The sequence below is a fragment of the Tursiops truncatus genome, chromosome 12 (assembly GCF_011762595.2).
Source record: "Tursiops truncatus isolate mTurTru1 chromosome 12, mTurTru1.mat.Y, whole genome shotgun sequence".
In the NCBI taxonomy this organism is placed as follows: Eukaryota; Metazoa; Chordata; class Mammalia; order Artiodactyla; family Delphinidae; genus Tursiops; species Tursiops truncatus.
The window spans coordinates 50,684,794-50,699,635 of record NC_047045.1 but is presented as its reverse complement, the minus strand read 5'-3'; the positions used below and the strand labels follow the sequence as shown (position 1 = coordinate 50,699,635).

The window sequence follows — 14,842 nt, the reverse complement described above, 5'->3', positions numbered from 1 at the left end:
TTTTTCATTTAATTATGTATGTAAGAGGCCATCTATGTTGTTACAAATTGTAGTGTTTCCATCTATACTATTTTATTATTTCATGTGGGAGCACACTACAATTTATTTATCTATTTTCTTTTAGATGACAATTGGGTTTTTCTAATTTTACTTTATTACTATAAACATTGCTACTGTGAGCTTTTTGGAGCACGTGTGCAAGAGTTTCTCTAGTGTACGTGTAAAAATTTCTTTAGAAGTGGAAATTCTAGGTTATGAGCTATGCACATGTTCTGCCTTTACAAAGTAACGCCACACTGTTTTCCACAGTGATTGTTTCAACTTACCCTAGTCCTCATGTAAGTGTTACAGTTAACCCTTATCTTCTCTAACACTTGATATTGTCAGATGTCTCCATTTTTGCCATTCAAGTTGTCATAAGTAAAATGTTTTATTATAAATGTGAACATTCACAGACATTTTTAAACAAAAGGAGATAGTAATAAAATGGCAACCAAGGAAAAATTTATGTTGTTCATTCATTCAACAAATATTTATTGCCTACTGCTATGAAAAACATGAGTATATAAAGGAAAAATGCAAAAAAAATGTTCTCCCTTTAAGGAGATTACAGTATACATAAAACTGAAACATTCAAATAATAGTACAAGACAGTATTATTATCATTTTTCAGGTTTCCTTCTCCTCTCCCTTGATATTCTTTGTCTCTATGACTTAGGACTTCCCAAGAAAGAAACTTAAGTGGTTTCTACCTTCAAAATGACTTTGACTGTCTGTCCTGTTTTATTCCTGCCATTTATTCTATCAGCTTACACTCAGTCCATTGCCACAATCTTCTATTGAAGGATGATCCAGATCTGAATATGAGCAGAATGGAGAGTTGGATGAGTGAGGCTTTTCTACATGGTGAAAAGATATGTAAGAAAGTAAAAGAAAACAAGGTGCAGGGTCTTAAATGGAGAATGAAAGAATTTGGACTTTATCCTGTAGACAGCAGGGAGCAGCTAACGGATTAAATTTTTTTTTTTCTTAGTTCCTGATTTACTCAGAAGGGATAAGAGATTATATTTAGAAGAGATTTCCTTTTTTTTTTTTTTTTTTTTTTTTTTTTTTTTTTTTGCGGCATGCGGACCTCTCACTGTTGTTGCCTCTTCCGTTGCGGAGCACAGGCTCCAGACGCGCAGGCCCAGCGGCCATGGCTCACGGGCCCAGCCGCTCTGCGGCATGTGGGATCTTCCCGGACCGGGGCACGAACCCGTGTTCCCTGCATTGGCAGGTGGACTCTCAACCACTGCGCCACCAGGGAAGCCCTCTCCTAGTGTTTTTATAGAACCTTTTCCTAGAGAGCCAAAGACACAGAATCAATACCAACACCCTTTTCTTATGGTAGGCTTGTTGATTTAGGCTCATCTGCACTTACTCTCTATTAGCCAGATACTGTGTTTGGTGATGAGACACAGAGAACAGCACACAAAATACGTGCCTTGCAGTTTAGTGACTTTCAAACTTCAGTGTGCCTAAGAATCATTTTGGAGCCTTGTTAAAAATGTATACTGCTGGTTCTTTTCCTCAGAGATACTAACTCAAAAGATCTGGGCTGGGCCTAGAAGCCTAAATTTTATCAGGTAATTCTGGTGCAGACTGTTGTCAGGAATCACTTGATGAAGGTTTAAGGCAGGACACAGACTTTATGATCAGATTGGTCATGTACTGGTTCCCCAGTTACTATCTGTGTGATGAAATGAGTTTCTAGTTCCTGGACTCACAGAGTCTCAGTTTTCTTATTTGTAAATTCCTACTTTATAGAATTATTGGGAAGATGTATGGAAGGTACTTAGCAAAGGGCCTCATCTGGAGTAGAAACTCATTAAGCGAGTGTCTTTGTTAGTATTAAAAAGCAAATCTGGACCAACTTTACTACTTTGTGCAATCCAGTTGGGAAATGTTCAAAGTAGGAGTCTGGGGATAATTGAAGAGTCTAGGAGGAATGGACTTATGATGAAAGGCAGGAATGATTCAGCATTTACATCTGTAAAAAGTTAAAAGGTTTAGAGTGGTTGTGGGAAGAGACATAGCTGAAGGGCATAGAGAAGACATCCCTGACCAAAATGCCGAATAAGATGATTAGAGTATTTGATGCAACTAAAGAAAGGAAAGGGAAATTGCAGCAGTCTTCCTAACAATTGGCAGGGAGGGTTATGGTCATCTTGATATGTGGGAAGGAACAATAATTTTAAAAAAATGTTAAAATACCATTTCAACAAGAGCAAAAAAAAAAAAAAGCTGTTCTTTGTTGATAAATTAAAAAGAAAAATAAACAAACAGAAAACAACCACCCTAGGGAACTTTGTCTCCAAAGAGCAAAGAACAAATTGAGGACTTGGTAAGGAATGGAGATCATCAGATTAGAGATACACATCCTGGGATTATTGTTATTTTTCAAATGTCATGCAGTTAGAGTGACAATAATGAACTATACCTGTTTGTCATAACATTTTAGTGGTCTTATTAATTTATAATATAATTAAACCAAAAATTATTATTTTATTTTTTTTCAAAAATTTTTTTGTTGCATTATTTTTTATTGTACTATTTTTAGCACTTTATTCACAAACTCTTATATAGTGCTTGAGTAAGGAGTTTCTGAACAATGGAAATAATCACTATTTTTGTAAAAGCTTATACAGTATGTGGTGTATGAGGCAATAAAAGTAAATTAAAAAGTCATTAAAAGTGAATTATTGGAAAAATAATTTACCTTTGTGAATTGCTTGAACCCTAAAGCAGAGGACCGGATAGTCTTTTATTGAAACAGGAAAACCCATATGGCCCTAACCTACCTGGAAATCTTTAAGCAATGTGCCAGTATAGAGAACCAATCTAAAGCTGCCAAAAGCCAATCGGAAAGTCTCCTCATCTTATTTCCCCAAATCTCACCCACTAGAAAATCCCACCTTAACAGAACACTGACCAAAGACTTTCTTAAAATATTCTCCTTTTGCTCTATAAAATTTACTCTCCTTTCAAGCCCTTTCCAGTCTACCAGAACTAAACAGATAGTAGCTGACTTTTTACTACAGTTAGCTCTGAATAAACAGCATTTGATTAATTCTGTATGTGGTTTTCAACCTTCTGACAATTTTAATAAGGATTAATTTTTAGTATTCCTTATTCACGGCCATATACTGTGATAATGTATCACTCAAGATCACAGAACCTGTGTCACATCATCGTCCCCATACATGTAGAGACACATCACAAAACATATACACGAATTTTTTCAGCAAGCAGCTACTTCCCCCATAGAAGCAGAATACACAATCCTTCAGTGTTTTAGCAGAAATAACTCCAGAGAAAGTACCTTTATGTTGTAACATTTGGTTCATTCTGGATGACAGTGTCATAACTTCACTGAATCGTCAGTTTTTTCCCAGTTTACTGCTATTGGCCTACCTCTTGCCAACCTCTTCTGCCGGGTGATGGACATGATCCATCCTCATACATTTATTGTCTGTCAGTTTTGAAGAAGCGGGGAAAGACCAGGAGATGGGACAGGAGCAAGTGTCAGCTGTGAGAATGGAAAAAGGTATAGTTAAATATAGAGTGAAACAAAAATCAAATAATGATTTGTAACTAAGCAGGTTAATGTTTGCCTGATACATTCTAATGCTTTGTAAATACTTTAAAATAAATAAATTGGTCATTAAGAAGAAGAGTATATGTTCTTAGTCCTCAAATTAAGTTCATTCCTCTCCTACCCATGATTATAACTTGAAACAGGTAGTGGGTGGGATTGAGGGTACTTTCAGAGCCAATCTCACCTATAAATGAGTCAGATAGTTAATGTGGTTTGGTAGATTCCTAAAAGTCTATTCCTCCAGAATTTCTCCCATACTCAATGGCCATGGTGACTAAAACTTTTAGCACTGGAGGAATCTACTTTTAGAGAATCCTGGTGAATTGATTATACCTAATTTAGGAGCCATTTAGAAGTCTCAATAAGGTATCTGGAAACGATGAAACATTGTTATGTTATTATCCATTAATCCTTAATATTGACTTGTTTATAGGATTGAGAGTTTCAAAGGACATGATTCTGAGGGAATGGGAGTAATTATTCAAACAGGGACAGGAGTCATAAGAGCTGTAGGTAAGAGTGGGACACAAAATTTACTCATGCTGAAATTTTGGATAGGGTTGCCGAAAAGTATTTCTCTATGTTGTTAATTACATGCAGTTGGAATCTCTTCTTTCAATTTCCCTTCCCTCCTCTCCTCTCCTCTTCCCTCCCCTCCCTTTCTTTCTTCCTTCTCTCTTTCATTTTACATTTAATTAAAGTAAAATCTTACAATTGAAGATCCTGTTAAGGGGTAAAATTGAAATGCTAATTGGTATGACTTAGCATTCATTAATCACATAGATCAAAATATTGATAGTTTTAAGAACATTGGCAGACCTCACTGGGGAGAATGTAAAATGGGATAGTTGCCCAGCTCACCTCTGGAGAAAAGGTTTAGCATAAACATGACCTGAGAGGATGAGCAAGTCCCAGCCAGATCACAGCAGGCCTGACTGCAGTCTTATTACATGGCCAGCTGACTTGTCTGGGACCTAGGGAACTACCCATTAAATGAGGTCAGCAGTTGTGAAGAAAAGAAAGCTTGCAAAGGAAAATACCTCAAGTACTGAGCCTAGGGTGTATGCCGGGAATCAAAATAATGTAAGGGGATTTATTAACAACAGCTAACGCTTATTGAGCACTTACACGATTTCAGGTACTGTTCTAAGGATTTACGTGTTCTAACTCATTTATTCCTTACAACAACCCTATTAGGTAAGTATTAATTTTATCCCCTGTTATGGATGAGAACCTCATCAATATTAACAGTAGAGCAACGACCCTTCTTGTGCATGTCTCATGGTGGTCCGTCCAAGAGTTTCTTTAGGATACCTACTTAGGAGTGGAAGTGCTGGATCAAAGAGAATGCACATCTTCTCCTCACTAGATAAGACCAAATTGTTTTCCAAATAGATTGCACCATTTTACCCTCCCAGTAACACATGAAATCTCCCAATTTCTTTATGTGGTCAGGCTTTCAAACTTTCGCCAATTTGAGGGGTGTGAAATTGTATCTTATTTAACTTTGGATTTCTCTGATTACTAATGCTTTATCATATTTTCATATGTTTATTGGCCATTCTGGTATCCTTTTCTAGTAATTTACTCTTTTTATTCTTTCCTCATTTTTATCGTTGTACTTTTTTATTGATCACATGTGATTATACGCTTTGGCTACTAATTTTCTGCTGGTTATACGTAGTGCAAATATCCTTTCCAAGACTTCCTCCCTCCCTTCCTTCCTCTTTTCCTCTCTCTTACTCTTTTTTTCATAGCGTTTTTTGATGTACATCAGTTTTACATTTTAATATGGTCATTTTAATATTCTTTCCATCCTGAAGGCCTAAAGGTATTTTCCAGTATATGGTAACCTCATCTTCATCATGTCCTAAGTTCTCAAATATTCTGTTTCTGGGCTTTCTTTCTGATCTATTTTTCTTCTTTTTATCTTAAATCCCTGAGACAATATCACATCGTCTCAATTACTTTATAGTTAGCCAAGAGATCACAAGGGTGATTCTCCATACCTTATTATTCTTCTTCAGTATTGTACTTCTTTATCTTGAATCTTACTATTTTTCTTCAATATTATATTTAGTATTCTTGGGTCTTTGCTTATTCTTATACATCTGATAAAAAGTTTTGTTAACTTCAATAAACTGACCTTCTGTGAGTTTGGATGTAACTGAATGATTTAACAGATTAATTTGGGGGTGTAGATTTCCATTTATTTAGATCTTCTTCAATGTTTTCCAATAATATTTTATAATTTTTTTCATGACATCTTTTGTTAGATTTATCTCTGGTATCTTATTGCTGTTATAAATGGAAACTTAAAAAAGTTTCATTTTCTAGCTGTTTGCTATTGGTGTGTGGGAGTATGATTGATTTTCTGCATTGATTGTTACATTGACCATGCATCTAGCAACATTACTAAAATCTCTGATTAATTGTAGTTATTTGGCTATCAGTTCTCTTGTGAAAATAGCACTTTTATTTTATCTTTCATATATGTGTGTATACATATATATATATTAAAAGCACACACATATATATATAACATATATGTAGATATCATAATCTAAATAAACATCTACATATCTATGTATCTATAACTTATATACCTATCATCTATCAACTATTATCCATCTTCTTATTCTTGTCTTACAGAGCTAGCTAGGTCTTCCAATACAATATTATATGGCATTATTGACAGCGAGCGTACTTCCAGTGTTTCACTCTTTAGTGTCATCTTTGCTTTAGGCAAAGAGGAAATTTCCTCCTACTTTTGGATAGGCTAGGTTAGGCTGTAATAACAAATGATCTTAACATTTCAGTGGCTTTCAAAGAACAGTTTATGTCTGGCTCACACTTTTTCTCCATTATAGGTCAGCTGTGACTCTGTCCCATCACCTTATGCCAGGTAAAATGATAATGGAGTTGTCTCTGTAATATTACCAGTTACATGGTGAACAGTGTCTTGGCTCCTAAAGCTTCTGCCTGGGAGGGGCATGACACATCTCTTATGCTTATATTTCATTGACCAAAGGATGTCTACTGGCCGTGCCTGATTTAAATAGGTTGGGAATATACAATCCTCCCTTAGTGGGAGGGTATCATAAAGAGAGGCTGCAAATATTTTGAACACTAGTATAATCGCCCACAGTGGGTAGAGTCAACTGCTTTAATACCTATGTCTATTTAAGTTTTATAAAGACTTTTGTCCACAGTTTAAAACTTATGGAGTTATTTTATTCTCCACCCTTTCTCTTTTTCTAAACCCAAGAAAGAATTTATGAATAAACAAGTAAACTTTCCTAAGTCTGAAAAGTCTTGTTTAAATAATCAACATCTTTCTTCACTTAGTTAAAAAGCTTTTGGGGTGAGAATACTTATCCTCTGAAGCTAACTTGTTGGCATTCTTCTGTGTCTTGGGTCTGCTTATAACTGTTGTGATAGACACAGGAGAGCTAAAAAAATGCATACTTTTTTTCTTGATATAAAACCTATGCCCCTGGGCTTCCCTGGTGGCACAGTGGTTAAGAATCCACCTGCCAATGCAGGAGACATGGGTTCGAGCCCTGGTCTGGGAAGATCCCACATGCCACGGAGCAGCTAAGCCCGTGAGCCACAACTACTGAGCCCGCATGCCACAACTACTGAAGCCTGAGCACCTAGAGCCTGTGCTCTGCAACAAGAGAAGTCACCGCAATGAGAAGCCCATACACTGCAACGAAGAGTAGCCCCCGCTCACCACAGCTAGAGAAAGCCCGCACACAGCAATGAAGACCCAGTGCAGCCAAAAATAAATAAATTTTAAAAATAAATAAAATAAACAGACAAACAAACATGTGCCCCTGAGATTTTTCATATGAGGGTAATGGATATTAGAATATTGTCTTCCATGATTGACATTGTCTTAGGGGACAGCATTAGGGAATCCATAATGGTTTGAGATTATGATTGATTGTCTGTATTTTAGGAAATAATATATTTTTAAAAGATAGGAAAATCAAAAGGGAAATATTGGAAGACTCATTTGTCATATATTATAGATTATCACTATGGAATGTGAATTAGTATAGTAATGGGAAGGTATATGTGTGCGTGTGTGCCTGTGTGTGTATATGTGTGAAGAGAAGAAAGTTAGAGAAGAGATTGTAATAGCTGCCATAAAAACCTTTTATGCAAGTTTTCTGCTCTGTCAGACTTGAGAAGGGTACAGTCTGCTTCCATGGTGTTCCTGGGCATGAACGTCAGTTGAACAGCCCAGGACTCTGAGGTACTCTGGCTGAGTAGAGAACCTCAGTATGCTTGCATCTCGAAGACTGAGATCAGAGTTTTTTACACTCTTTTTTCTCATCTATTTTACTTTTTCCTTCTTTTGAGTAAGTAACGCAGGGCCAAATCATTTAGTCATATGTATTATATTAGATTTCTAAAACTGTACACTCATTTTGAACACTTACCTTAAAAGTTTTACCTATTTTTAAAAATAATATTTCAAATATTTTAAATATAAAAACTTCTTTAGTTTTCAAACATCATTATGTGAAAACTACAAAAGTAACTGAAGGCATAGGTAGAAAGATTCTTGGAATGGGGGTCAGAATGCTTGAATCCAGACTCTTAATAAGCTTCTTTCTAGTTATGGGACTTAGGTGAATAGTATAACCTCTCTGGGTCCCCTTATTCCCAGTGGTTAAAATAAGGGGGTGGGAACAGGTAAAATTCATTGAGTAGTTTTTCACTAGGGTTTCTAAAATAACTTCTCTTATTGCATGTATTCTCTTCAAGGTAGGTCGACCTCCTTCAACACAAGAATGAGGAAGTAGGTGGCAAAGAGAAAAGGCTCTATTCTTGTAATTAAAGTTAAAATATTTTTGGAACAGCTAGCACAAGTCTGTAATTCCTTAGCTAAGCATACAAGTTCTTCCATTGACTGACTGCTGCCTGTCTCTTCAATGTTACCATCTTTTCTCATGCCAAGCTAGTATACCTATAACTTTCCCAGATAAACCGCATTGTTTCATGCTCTCAAGACTTAATACACACTATTTTCTCTGCTTTGAATGTTCCTCTTTATCTTATCTGTCTTATGAGTCCTTAGTTAATCTTCAATTTAACAACTCAAACCTTCTCAATCACCTTCATGGGCCATGTTTGCTAGTTTCTTTTGTACCATAAGTGTTGCCTAGTATATCCACTTATCATGTCCTTCATCGTGGACTTATCTGTTTGTTGAAAAGGAGAATAGATAAAATCCTAACACAACACTTGGCACGTAAGTTGTACCCAATAAATGTTGGTCATTATTATTGGGATTATTGTTCATCTGTCCTCTGAGCTCCTTGAGGATAGAGACTATATATGGTTTATTTTTACATTGCTAACAACACATTAAGAGTCTGGTACATGATAGGTGCTCAAAACACATTTGTTAAATTAATTAATTAGGAAATCTTTAGGAAAAAGTCTCTCCTTTAATTCATTAGCCTGTTCATTATTTTGAATTCTTATTTTTATACTTAAAATTTCAATTTGAAAAGGAAATTATTAAGATCCATGTTTTACTTCTAGATTCACATAAAAATGGTTTCCACAGGCTGCAATCAGAGAAAATATATCTGTTACTTGGTTAAAATGAATGGCATTTCCATAACAAGATGATTTCTGATGCCAAATGTCTTTCCAAAGGCTTTTTGTTTTTTTCAACATGATATTAGTTTTTTATTGCTGTGTAACAATTTACCACAAACAGTGGCTTAAAACAATAGTCGTGTATTATTTCATTATATAACTTACTGTTATATAAGTCAAAAAACCAGGTGGGCTCAGCTAGTTACTCTAGTCTCACAAGGCTGAAATTAAAGGGGCAAATACTGTAGGCTTTTATCTGGTGGCTTTATTGGAGAGGCAATGTGCTTCCAGGCTTATTCAGGTTTTAACAGCGAGGGCTGCTGGTTGGAGGTGGTTCTCAGCTTCTAGAGAGGTTATCTGCATGCCTTGGCTCATGCCTATTCCATCTTCAAAGTCAACCAAGGCATGTTGAATCCTTCTCCTGACTTTCTCTTCTCCCACCAGCTAGAAAAGTTCTCTTCTTTTATGGTTAGATTAGATTACATTAGGACTTGTGTGATCCTCCTATTTTAAGGTCAATCATGCTCTACAATATTATATAATCATCGGAGTGATAATAATATCATATTCACAGATTCTGGGGATTAGAACAAGACATCTTTGGATGACCATAGTTTTATCTACCCCAGTCTACTGCCCCCCTCCAAAGATTCATATCCATTTCACATGTAAAATACATTCAACCCATTTCAAGATCCCCACAAGTCTCATTCCAACACATCATCTCAAAATTCAAAATCTCGTCATCTAAAGCAACTGAATCAGTGCAGATGAGGCTCCTGTGCACAATTCCTATCATCTGTGGACTGTGATATTAAATAAACATCTAATCTGCTTCAAACAGAAACTGGTGGGACATCAAGAAGATAATAGTTACAGACAGTATGGCTCAAAATGAGAGAAAAGGAAAATAAAAGGGAGTTTCTATTCTAAAGAAGTTTTGAAATCCATCTGGGCAGACTCCCTTAGGTTTCAAACCCTGGGAACAGTTCTCTGTGGCTCTCAGCTCTCCCCACTGAGCTCTCAGTTCTACTCTCTGGGCTCTAGGCCCACTTCCTGCCAATGGAATTTCAGGGGTCCAATAACCTTTCATTTTGTAATTTTTTTCCTTTTTCTTTTTTTGGTCTATGCTAGCAGTATTTCTGTTGACATATATTTCTCAAGAAACTTGTGCATCTCCCTTGGCACAGGGATTCATCTCAATAGACAGATCTCAAGTCCATAACACATTTTGAGATAATCTTTTCTCTATCTTTGGCTTCTGTTGAAATGGCTGATGGAGAGTACCATTAAGCTTCCTAGAAACTCCCTGTTTTAAGAGGATCTGTGAAGTAAACCCTTAATCTCTTGAGCCTTAATATTCTGACCTTCTGGTCTTTCCAAAATTTGAGCAAAGGGGTGCCCAGACACACTCAGCTTTTTCTCTGTGCTTCACTTTCAGAAACAATCTCTTAATTTTAGCAGTTTTTGCCATCAGGATAGGCTGAGGATTTCCCAGAGCAAGTTCTGGTTCCTTTTTGTTTACTGTTCTTTCATCAATTTTTCTCTCTCCTCTCATATTTTACTATAAGCAGCAGGTAAAAAACCAGGCAGCACCTCCAACACTTTGCTTAGAAATCTACTTACCTAAATAATTAAGTTTATCATTTAGAAATTCTGCTTTCCTTATAAATTCAGGACAAAATTCTGTTAATCATTATGCCACAGTATGATATTGATCCTCTTTCCATAGTTTTAAATAACATGTTCCATGCTTCATTCTGAGCTGTCCCCAGTCTATGTACTTGACATCCATGGTTCAACTAACAGTTTATTCATGGCAGTCTAGGCTTCCTCTATAGTGCTCCTTAAGGTTCTCCTTAAGCTTCTTTCAGCCTCCACTCACTGACGAATTCCAGAGCCACTCCCATATTTTGTGTATTTGTTCTGGGAGCACCCCACTCCTGACACCAACGTCTGTATTAGTTCTCTATTTCTGTGAAACAGATTACCACATATAAAACAGCTTAGAGCAACACAAATTTATTAGCTTACAGTTTTGTAGATCAGAAAGCCAATGTGCTGAATTTTCTGCTTAGGGTCTCCAAAGGCTGAAATCAAGATGTTGTCTTGATGGGCTGTATCTGGGGGATCTGGAGAAGAATCTGCTTCCAATTCATTCCCGTTGTTGGCAGAATCAGTTCCTTGTAGTTGTAGGACTGAAGTTCCTGTTTCCTTGCTGGCTGCTAGCTGGGGGTGGCTTTCTGCTCCTAGAGGTTCCTTGCATTCTTTCTCTTATGTCCCCATCCATCTTCAAACCAGCAATGGTGTATTGAATACTTCTTAGGCTTTGAGTCTATCTGACTTCCTCTTCTGCTTTTCTGCTTTTGAAGGGCTCATGTAATTAGATCATCTCTCTCCTGCAAATAATTTTTGTATCTTCAGATCCGCTGACTTAAGACTTTAATTACATCTGCAAAATTCCTTCAGAACAGTACCTAGTTTGGTATTTTATTGAATACACAGGAGTTGAGAACTTTGGGTGGGCATTTTTAGACTTCTTCCAGGTAAAATCATTACTAGAGAATTGATTTAAATAAATCAATTTGAAATCAAGATATGCAACACTTTTTTTTAGTACAGTGTTTGAAATATATATTAAACAGTATTTTATATTCTACAACTTCTTTAATGATGATTAAGCATTCCATATTACTCTTTGGACATGTAATTAACATTCCTATTTAAAGAAAAATTGCTACCTTATTAATAGGTTTCCCTGAATTTACTAACATCATCAGTGATTTCAAAATTTTGGCCTAATTATAGATCTTTGTGATCCTCTAATGTATATGTGTTTCTATCATAGTGTAAGACAACACAGAGGATCACATTTTTAAATCAGACCAACAAATTAAAAATCTTACAATAGTCACACAACTCAATTGCAGCCAATGATTTGAAAGTGGAGTGAGGCTTCTGGGAAAATCCTTTCCAAAGAGCCAGATTTAGCTGGTATATGTCTTTTTGCCCTTCGTCCTGACTAGACTGTGGATGAGTTCCAGTTGTGGAGCATGCATCTTATGACCACAAAGCCATCCCAACAGAAGGATCCAGAGGAATGCAAAGACTTGAGAGCTGATATTCTAGAGCTGCTGAACTAATACCAATAACAACTTATCTCTGGACATCTCATGATGTGAGAAAAACACAACACATTATTTGTTTACACCACCTTTTTGGGGGGTTTGTATGACTTGGCTGCAATTTTTAACTGACATAGTTGTTCAGAGTAGTGCCTAGAGAATATACAGCCGTAGAGGAGGAAAGTACATAAATCCTTCGACCTGTCAAAATACTTATTTATCTCTCTCATGACATTTGTGTGCCACTGTTGTGTAAGTGAAAATCTAATCTTCTGTACTGGTCTAAAAACTCATAAAAGGATATCCATCCTTTGTCTCCACCACATGTTAGCTTAGTTAAGTTCACCCTAAATATTTGTTGAATGACATCAATAAGGGTAAAGGTGCCTCCAATTTAGACTCTTGCAGCTTGATGTGTAAAAAATATTTTTATTATGAGAAGGGAATAGGAGAAAAAATAAACCCTGATAAAGGGGAAATAGGAAAATCTCCTAATGTGACTTTGCAGAGAGCATTCCAGAAAACTAACAATCATCATCCTCATCAACATCACCAAAGATTGTATTCAGGTAAGAGAAGGCATAACCAAGGAAAATATAAAAGATCGGCATGGAATTGTATGAAGTATGTCAAGAATCTTGAAGAATATATTCATGACAAGCAAGATGGGGAATGCTTTTAAGTTATATTCTGGGTAAGACCTGCTTGACCTGTGTTGTGTGATTTTCACAGATGACTGTAAAAACAGGAAATTCTTATCTTTATGCTGTGCTGAGTAGCACAATTTTCAAATTGGAAAAATGTAGCAAGATTTTTTCCTTTCTGGGTGCTTTATTTCCACTTCTCACATTCATTAGAGACGCCTATACTTAAAAAATAGATTAGATTATAAAAGAGTTAGATTTATAAAAGAGTCCCTAACTTCTATAAATTATCATCTCCAGATTGGGAGAAATTTTGTTATAACTTTAGTGAATAAAATACATACTTGGATATCACTTATTATTAGTTGATTATTTTATTCTTACAACAGATTTTTTGAGACCCTACCTGGGAATATAGCAATAAACAGCTAGATCTGTTTTTTCATTCCCTGAAATTAATGTTTTCTGGGGAAGATAGGCACCAAAGGGATAAGTATGATGAGGTGTGAGCACTCTTAGGATGGGGAAATATGGAAGTGACGGAAAATTTGAGCAGGGAGAAACTTATCCTAGCCCTGGTATTGTGAAATAATGGGAAGATAGGAAAAAGACCAGAGAATGTTTGGTTTAAATCTGGTGGAATAATGATCTGTGCCTCCAAAAAGTGTCTCTTGGTTTTGAATTTAAAAACTATTATCAAGATTCTGGAATTTCCATGTTTGGCAGATTTTTATATTCTACATTGTAAGCTAAAACACTAAATTTAAAAATTTAAAATACCTACATGTAGTATTCATGGATTGATGAAATTGTCAGGATTAAATACCATGTTATAAGCCAAATGAGTGGTAATTACAGAGAATATATTTTTGTTTCCTTAATTTATCTTTCTTTTCTAAGCTATTCTGTTTATAAAAATAAAGAAAACAACAAAACAAAAAAGAAAAAGCCAGACAAAACCAACCCAATTTCATGTAAAATAATTTATTATGATATTTTTCCTTGCTGTGGAACACTATAAATATAACTACTTTCAAATTTCAGAAGGGCTTATTACTTCATTCTGTAAAAATCTCAATTGACAATATTATTGTCAATTTAATAAAGTCAGAATGTTGCATATGTGTTTTTTTCCATTTCAAAATTAAATATCCTTTATATGCAAAACATCCTTCACAACAATGTTTTCCTCACATGCTATTCCCGTGATTAGTATTAGCTTATGCTTTATAGCGCACTCAGTATCTTAAGCTACAGCCAGGTTAATTGTGAAATGGTTAATTTCCAGAGAAAGATGGACTTTTTAAACAAATCTCAGGCATATGCATTATTAACCTGAAGAGAAACATTTGCTTAGGATGCTTCAACAACACTGGAAGGGATAGGAGAGGATGGAGGAGGAAGGAAGAAGGCAAAGGGAAAGGAAAAGACAGGTGAAAGAACAATTTTATTGAATAATACTGATTATGGAGTTTTACTGAATGGCCCAAGTGATGGAAAAATGGTCTAGGCCAGTGTTTCTCAGCTGGTGTTTGTACAGTTCATTTGGGACCTTTTAAAGATGCAGATTCTGATTTGTAGTACAGAAGTGATGCCTGAGATGTTTATTTTTAACAAACTTCCACAAGTTTCTGGTCTATGGATTAGCCAGGCTCTAGATCTGTGGTTCTGAGCATTGGCTCACATGAGAAACACCTGACAAAATAGAAAAATCCTGATGCTCAGGTCGCACCCCTGAACCATTAATCTAGAATCGTTGGTACTGAGACCCAGGTTTCAGTGTTTAAAAAATTTCCCTGTGGATATACCAATAT

General features: G+C 35.9%; 1 long non-coding RNA gene across 1 annotated transcript in view; it reads right to left on the bottom strand.

Annotated features, from left to right (window-relative positions):
• Positions 1 to 521: 521 nt before the first annotated feature.
• The window catches only part of LOC109552846 (uncharacterized), a 140,679-nt gene continuing 126,358 nt past the window's right edge, over positions 522 to 14,842 (bottom strand). The window contains exon 10 of the long non-coding RNA XR_012324811.1: positions 522 to 3,568. This is a non-coding gene — a long non-coding RNA (uncharacterized lncRNA). The remainder of the gene's footprint in view (positions 3,569 to 14,842) is intronic.